The following is a 6000-nucleotide window of genomic DNA, read 5'->3' on the forward strand; positions in this document are numbered from 1 at the left end:
GAGGAAGGATAGTGGCCTACCGAGATTGTGGATTACCTTCCTGGGAAATCGGTAGTCGTGTTGGACGAAACCAAACAACTGTAATGCGGATATGTGATCGTTGGATGCAGGAGGGTACGACGGACCGACGTGTTCGATCGCATCCACCTCAGTGCACCACTTCACGTGATGACAGGCGTATTGTGCGTATGTCAGTGACGGATCGCTCAGCCACATCACGAACCATAGCACAGCACATTCAGTCTGTACCGCATCATCCAGTGTCTGCGCGTACCATTCGACGCCGTTTACAGCAGAGTGGTCTGTCCGCAAGACGTCCATTGCTTTGTCACGGTGGGAAAAGTAGGACACTTTCCCCCCCTTTGACAAAGAAGCCTGACATATTTTAACCCAGAATTGTCATGTCAAATAAGTGAAATTTGCTAAATGTAAATATAATTGTGTTTGTCGCGTGGAAAATATTTGAGCTTCTGTCTTTATATTTTTGTGGAAAGCTGAACCGAATTTCGTGGTTGTCTAGTTCCTTTCTTCTTGTGTTATCATTCCGTCTGATATTCATAAAATGCCCGAGATCTGAACCACAGATCGTTTGTGTAGAGTGGACACACACTCTTTATGCATCACACTGTATGTGTTTGTCGGAAAATCCTAAATATTAAATGCTTTGACATCTCAATCATTTGAGCTCAACAACAAATTCCTTGAATTTTTCTGATTCTTCCTGTGAAATTTTGAGAAATTCCGAGTTAAATTGAACGAGAAAATGTGTGTTCTTTTGAATAATATATTCTTTCTTTTGTGAGAGACACACCTGAGAGACACATCCACTGATAATCAAAGATATTATCGCCATCTTGATGAGTCAGTTTTCTTGTTCCCACACGAACGCGTTCGTTCGGTACGTGTAAAAGGAAGATAAGATTCCTTTTCTTTTTTTTCTTTCTCTCTCACTTGTTCGTAATCTGTTGTATATTTTTTTTTATACTTGAAAAGCCGATTTTTCGCTTTTTACATATTCCAAGTCGATGTTTTTTTTTTAATAAGAGAAACAAACATATTTGTTAATCAAGAGATCGAGTTAAATAATTTTGAGACCGTGTGAGTATTTCAATTTTAAAAATTTATATATTTTTTTTTCTTTTTCTCTCCACTGTTTCCAATGCTTTGAAGAAAAAAAAAAAGGCTTGTGTTGTAAAATATTTTGAGGGAGAGAAACTTTTGAAATAATGTTATATGCTTGAAATTATTCTCTGTTATCGAGAAAGTGTTGAATTTGAATTTTTTTAAGAATTTCCTTTGTTTAGATTTAAATTTTTCGGCATGTCGCGAAACAAGAATATTTATATATGATGTCGCATATCGTTGGAAAGCTAATTTTTTTCTCCACACAATGATGTTAATTTTTTTTGATTTTGATGAATATTTCTGCATTTTATTCGGAAATCTTATATTGAAAATTATTGTTGTAATTATAAACTTTGCTGAAAGCCGTTCATTTTCTTAAATCGACCCCGTATTGAGAGAAGATGTTTTTCTTTTGGTTTCATGTTTGTGTTCGCGCCTCGGGATACAATTGGGTAAAATTTTGGATGACGCAGTTTGCGCGACGAATTAGAGGGTGCGCTTTCTCAAGCCCCGCCCATCACTCAATTTACATATTATCACTGAAAAACTTTGGAGGCGTGCAGTTCATCGGGACCAGTTGCACGAGAAAGCGTGGTCCCGCCGTTGAAGAATTCCCCCCCCCCACGTAACTTGAAGAGCCCCTGAAACTCAAATCCCAAGTCAAGTCACTCAAACCCCTATTTAGTTTTGAACTGCCAAAAGTCGTAACATTTTACTTGAAGATGTAAGTTCAAGAAAAACAGCTATAAAAATAACGGTATGAAGCTTCTGTCTTTATATTTTTGTGGAAAGCTGAACCGAATTTCGTGGTTGTCTAGTTCCTTTCTTCTTGTGTTATCATTCCGTCTGATATTCATAAAATGCCCGAGATCTGAACCACAGATCGTTTGTGTAGAGTGGACACACACTCTTTATGCATCACACTGTATGTGTTTGTCGGAAAATCCTAAATATTAAATGCTTTGACATCTCAATCATTTGAGCTCAACAACAAATTCCTTGAATTTTTCTGATTCTTCCTGTGAAATTTTGAGAAATTCCGAGTTAAATTGAACGAGAAAATGTGTGTTCTTTTGAATAATATATTCTTTCTTTTGTGAGAGACACACCTGAGAGACACATCCACTGATAATCAAAGATATTATCGCCATCTTGATGAGTCAGTTTTCTTGTTCCCACACGAACGCGTTCGTTCGGTACGTGTAAAAGGAAGATAAGATTCCTTTTCTTTTTTTTCTTTCTCTCTCACTTGTTCGTAATCTGTTGTATATTTTTTTTTATACTTGAAAAGCCGATTTTTCGCTTTTTACATATTCCAAGTCGATGTTTTTTTTTTAATAAGAGAAACAAACATATTTGTTAATCAAGAGATCGAGTTAAATAATTTTGAGACCGTGTGAGTATTTCAATTTTAAAAATTTATATATTTTTTTTTCTTTTTCTCTCCACTGTTTCCAATGCTTTGAAGAAAAAAAAAAAGGCTTGTGTTGTAAAATATTTTGAGGGAGAGAAACTTTTGAAATAATGTTATATGCTTGAAATTATTCTCTGTTATCGAGAAAGTGTTGAATTTGAATTTTTTTAAGAATTTCCTTTGTTTAGATTTAAATTTTTCGGCATGTCGCGAAACAAGAATATTTATATATGATGTCGCATATCGTTGGAAAGCTAATTTTTTTCTCCACACAATGATGTTAATTTTTTTTGATTTTGATGAATATTTCTGCATTTTATTCGGAAATCTTATATTGAAAATTATTGTTGTAATTATAAACTTTGCTGAAAGCCGTTCATTTTCTTAAATCGACCCCGTATTGAGAGAAGATGTTTTTCTTTTGGTTTCATGTTTGTGTTCGCGCCTCGGGATACAATTGGGTAAAATTTTGGATGACGCAGTTTGCGCGACGAATTAGAGGGTGCGCTTTCTCAAGCCCCGCCCATCACTCAATTTACATATTATCACTGAAAAACTTTGGAGGCGTGCAGTTCATCGGGACCAGTTGCACGAGAAAGCGTGGTCCCGCCGTTGAAGAATTCCCCCCCCCCACGTAACTTGAAGAGCCCCTGAAACTCAAATCCCAAGTCAAGTCACTCAAACCCCTATTTAGTTTTGAACTGCCAAAAGTCGTAACATTTTACTTGAAGATGTAAGTTCAAGAAAAACAGCTATAAAAATAACGGTATGAAGCATCGTCTCGTCATATCAGTTGCTCCAAACTGATCCAGAAAGGAAGGTTTACTGTCATGCCAGAAAGATGAAGCCCAGCAGCTGTCTCTTGCAGTCCAGTCCAAGGTTGGTACTTCGACCACACTACCCCGAGTGGTAGTACAGATGGAGAACTTTGATGCTCCGACATCGTAAAGTATGAGCACGGACCGTCGCTTCAACAGATACAGAGGACATTAATCGTTCAATTCGCCAAGCAGATTCGCCAGTCAAAGGATGACTTATGAGATAACGAACTGTCCGTACTGAGTGTTCAAGTTAAAGGGAACTGTTCATCGAAATCCGGTTGTCAAGAATGAAGTGACCTTAATATGGGAGATAGTGAGTAAATTTTCTCTTATAAATTTTGTTGAGTGGTCAGGAAAAACCAAACTGCAGCAATATTTAGTTTTTTGTGTTTTGCACCCAAATAATTAATAAATTTTGATAGGTAAAATAAGGTATTTCAGCATAGTTTTTTCTTTTTGGTATTTTGTTTTTGGTTATATGAATTAAGAATTAAAGAACTTAAAGTAATTTAGACCTCTGTGTGTTGACATATTATTTTTTCTTTGTGACTTTATTGTTTAGGTTAAAATGCTGTAGTACATATTTATTCAGGAGAATTACTCACCGACACACAAAGGGTTATTGCGGACACGGTAACAACTCAAAAATGGTACCCCACTAATATGATCACCAGGCCAAAAGTTTTCTTTCTTGGAGTACTGTAAACTTAAATAGTACTCAACAATTTTGCACCACAACAGCTTCGTCTACCCTTGACGGAGAACCACAGACGTCTCCGCCGCCAATAGTGCGATGAATGAAGGATGTGGACGGCACAATGGAATGAAATTGTCTTTACTGACGAGTCACGCTTCTGTCTGCAACACCACGATGGTCGGATTCGAGTCTGGAGACACCGTGGAGAGAGGATGCTGAACAGCTGCGTTATGCACCGCCACACTGCTCCTGCACCGGGTATTATGGTATGGGGCGGTATTGGATATCACTCTCGCACTCCTCTAGTACGCATTGCCGGTACTTTAAAAAGCCAGCGCTACATCTCCGAGGTGTTGGAGCCAGTTGTCCTTCCTTACCTTCAGGGCTTGCCCACAGCCATATTTCAACAGGATAATGCGCGACCACACGTGGCACGCATTGTCCAAAGGTTCTTCGTTAATCGCCAGATTGAATTGCTTCCCTGGCCAGCTCGCTCTCCGGATCTTTCACCGATAGAAAACATGTGGTCCATGGTTGCTCAACGATTGACCCAGATTACATCCCCAGCTGCCACACCAGATCAACTTTGGCAATGCGTGGAAGCTGCTAGGTCTGCTGTACCCCAAGAACACATCCAAAGTCTCTTTGAATCAATGCCGAGGCTTGTGGCAGCGGTGATCTCCAACAATGGCGGCTACTCTGGCTACTGATTTTGGCAGGAACCACACTTCACAGAAGTCTATAAATTTAATCATTTGATGCTTGGTCAACATGTTATCTACAAAATAAATATTGTTGCGATATCTCTTGTCTTTCTTGGTGTTGCAATTTGGGTGGCCAGCAGTGTATATATATTATATATACATATACCTGGTTGGTCATTTTTGTCTAGCGTGGCCCTTGAATTTGTAATTGGAAAGAAAATTCTGAATAAAGTATCTCAAGATGGGCACAAAATCTTCAGTTAGTACATAAATAAAGGAAATAAAATAAAAATTTAATTTAATTTAGTATAGAGGGAAAAAAAGTTCAGTTTTTTTGTTAGTGAGGTTATCGAAACATTTTGCATACCAGAAATTTCCCCTCTTATTATTATGGGGTTAGCGGGAGGGGTACATATTTGTTTTATAGGGGTACGCACAATGTTTTCATACCTTCCCAAATATTATTATTATTTTTTTTTAAGAAAGCAAGAATTTTCCTGAAATTTATCCCAATCAATGACCTAATTGCACAATTTTTTTCATATATGATAACTGTGGTTACTTAAATAACATATTTGAGAAGTTTAAAAAAATTGGAAATTAATTCAGCATGTTTTTCTTTGTAATTAATGCAAATTTCCAATTAATTAGCTATTTAATTAATATAAATTAATTAACTTTTTATTCAGTCAAAACAACTAAAGTGGTTATGAATATGAAAAGCCTCCATTTTCACAAGATAAAAAATCAGGAAAAAAACAATTTTCTTTTTTTTTATATTAATATTATTTCTGTTCATGGTCATGGGAAATTTTCCTTTAGATAAAAAATTCGGGTGAAATTTCTGAAAATTTCATTTTTAAAAAGTCGTAAAAAATCAAATTTCTTTACAAATTGGAACTATTTGTTGAACTCTTTTCTAGTCGTGAGCACCGCCCGTACCCACCACCCAAAAAAAGAGCACCCTTACGGGGCAACTTTGGCATAACTTACGAATGCATGAAATCAAGATGATAGGAGGTAATGGTTGAAGATGCCTGCATTACACCTGTTAATTTCCAAAAATTTTCGTATTAAATTAAATAAGCATCATTATCAAACATCATCCATAAAAATTATTTTACCGGTGTAAATTTCATATTTTTTTCAACGGAATTATTTAAGAATAAAAAATTCATGCAGTTTTTTTTCCCTATTTTAAACAAAAATTTTCTTATTATGATAAAATTTAATAATTCA

Source organism: Pholcus phalangioides, unplaced genomic scaffold (assembly GCF_987345545.1).
Source record: "Pholcus phalangioides strain wild (caught in Gottingen) unplaced genomic scaffold, Ppha-v1.0 ptg000009l_1, whole genome shotgun sequence".
NCBI classification, from domain to species: domain Eukaryota; kingdom Metazoa; phylum Arthropoda; class Arachnida; order Araneae; family Pholcidae; genus Pholcus; species Pholcus phalangioides.